Source organism: Elephantulus edwardii, unplaced genomic scaffold (assembly GCF_000299155.1).
Source record: "Elephantulus edwardii isolate Elephantulus edwardi_28Jun2011 unplaced genomic scaffold, EleEdw1.0 scaffold00219, whole genome shotgun sequence".
NCBI lineage: Eukaryota > Metazoa > Chordata > Mammalia > Macroscelidea > Macroscelididae > Elephantulus > Elephantulus edwardii.
This window is the reverse complement of record NW_006399969.1, coordinates 98,401-101,167: the sequence shown is the minus strand read 5'-3', so window position 1 is coordinate 101,167 and position 2,767 is coordinate 98,401. Positions and strand designations below refer to the sequence as shown.

At 43.9% G+C, this 2,767-nt stretch overlaps 1 pseudogene; it reads left to right on the top strand.

Annotated features, from left to right (window-relative positions):
• The first annotated feature begins 707 nt into the window (after positions 1-707).
• On the top strand, positions 708-2,258 carry LOC102861408 (annotated as a pseudogene).
• Positions 2,259-2,767: the final 509 nt, after the last annotated feature.

Here is a 2,767-nt window from a genome sequence, read left to right as displayed (position 1 = left end):
GTTTTCCTCCTCCGTCATCCTTGGGCCTCTCACGCTCAGATTTTCTGATGCACATCAGGTCTTGTGCTGTTTGCCATCTATTCAAACATTTCTCTATTAAGGACTGACTGGCTGCTGAGAAGCGCCCAGCTGCTAACTGAAAGGGTTGCTGGTCTGAACCTGTCCCTCCACCTGCTTCTGAAGAGACCTCAGCCTCAGAACCCCTATGGGGCAGCTGCAAGCTCTATGCGACATTGTGAGTAAAGATGTACTTGATGGTAGTGATGACCAAGAACCAGAGCCTTCATCCAGACACCACCTTCACACCCAGTACATTCCAGAACATGTTGGGAACCTGGGGCAGTATCTGGGAGCACCCTGGTTGGTCTAGGTCTCCCTTTATGAGACAACCAGTTTGCATGGGTTTGGTTTTTTGTTGTTTTGGGTTTTTTTTTGTTTTTTTTTTTATACAGCAGGCATTTTTTTTAATATATCTTCAGATAAAAATTTGGTATTTAGAATAAAATGCTAACAATCATATAGAATGCGTTTCATATAAAGAGTATATGATTAATGAAAAGGCTTTCTTTAAAAAATGCTTTTTTAAAAAAAGATAATAATAAAAAAACCAGCTCTTTATAGAGTCCTGGTGGGCCTGCCGTCCACGCTTCCCTGACCTTGGGTTTTCGGCATGCCTGGTGTAATCCTCTATTCCTACTGAGCCCATCATGTTGGCCGTGAAGACTCTGAACCCCAAGGCCAAACTGGCCTGAGCCCAGGTGAACATCAGCGCAGCCCAGGGCCTCCAGGACGTGCTGAGGACCAACCTGGGGCCCAAGGGCACCATGAAAATGCTGGTTTCTGGTGCTGGACATCAAGCTTACTGAAGATGGCAATGTGCTGCTTCATGACATGCAAATTCAACACCTGACAGCCTCCTTGATAGCCAAAGTAGCGACAGCCCAGGATGACATCACTGGTGAGGTGAACACTTCCAACATTCTGATCATCGGCAAACTGCTCAAACAGGCAGACTTCTACATTCCTGAAGGTTTGCATCCCAGAATAATAACAGAAGGATTTGCAGCAGCAAAGGAAAAGGCAGTTCAACTTTTGGAACAAATCAAAGTAAGCAAAGAGATGGACAGAGAGACACTCACAGACATGGCCAGGACATCCCTGCACACTAAAGTTCACGCTAAACTCTCTGATGTCTTAACAGGGCCTGTTGTTGACTCCATTTTAGCCATTAAGAAGCAAGATGAACCTATTGAACTTTTTCATGGTTGAAATCATGGAGATGAAACATAAATCTGAAACTGATACAAGCTTAATCTGAGGGCTTGTTTTGGACCACAGGCCACGGCCTCCTGATATGAAGAAGACAGTAGAAGATGCATACATCCTCATCTGCAATGTGTCATTGGCGTGTGAAAAAAGAGAAGTGAACTCTGGCTGCTTCTACAAGAGCACAGAAGAGCGAGGGAAACTTGTAAAAGCAGAAAGAAAATTCATTGACAACAGAGTTTAAAAAAATCACAAGACTTGAAAAAGAAAATCTATGGTGATTCAAATAAAGAATTTGTTGTTATTAATCAAAAGGATATTGATCCCTTCTCCTTGAATGCTCTTGCAAAGGAAGGCATAGTAGCTCTGCACAGAGCTAAGCGGAGGAATATGGAGAGGCTGACGCTTGCCTGTGGTGGGACAGCTCTCAGTTCTTTAGATGACTTGAATCCAGACTGCCTGGGGCACCCGGGCTTTGCAGGAGTTCTTCTTTATCACAACCATGCTTGGTCACACTATTGTTGAAAGGACCAAATAAAGACACGCTCACTCAGATCAAAGATACCATCAGAGACGGCTTGAGGGCTGTCAAGAATGCCATCGATGATGGCTGTGTGGTCCCAGGGGCTGGTGCTGTGGAAGTGGCCATGGCAGAAGCTCTGATGAAGCATAAGCCCACTGTCAAGGGCGGGGTCCAGCTTGGTGTCCAGGCATTTGCTGACGCACTGCTCATTATTCCCAAGGTTCTTGTTCAGAATTCTGGTTTTGACCTTCAGGAAACACTTGTAAAAATTCAAGCATAACATCCAAAATCTGGTCAACTTGTGGGTGTTGACTTGAATACAGGTGAGTTCAGGGTAGCAGCAGAAGCAGGTGTATGGGATAATGACTGTGTAAAGAAACAGCTGCTTCACTTCTGCACTGTGGTTGCTAGCAACATCCTCCCGGTCGATGAGATCATGCAAGCTGGCATGTCTTCCCTCAAAGGTTGAATTGTGCATCAGTACCAAGCTTGTCTTGTCTGAATTATGAAAACTAGAGTGATCCAAGACAAGAGAAATGGAATTTTTATTAAAGCTTCAAGTGATTTTAAAGGCATTTTCTGTTCCCATGTTCAAATAGGTCACTTCACCTACTTAAATTTTGAAATCTACAGTATTTTCTAATTGCACTGAAATGTATACACATAAAGCAAATCCTTTACCCCCCCCTCCCCCCGCAGTCGGTTGTTTGCCTTTAGCTGCATTGGCTGAAATGACATTAGATAAACATGTTACCTACCTTGTTAATAAATACTACTTAACAAGAGTCCAGAACCAAGGTTGTTTAGTGGAGTGTACTCGGGACAGTGGAGGGGTGTGGAGAGGATTGTATACCAAAGAAGGAATTTTTCTTTTGCTTTTCAAAGAGAGTAGTGAACTGGAGAAGGGCCTGGGGAGGGCTCGGCAGGGAGAAAAGTGCAACAATAAATGAATGGAAACCCAAAATCTCTGTAAATATT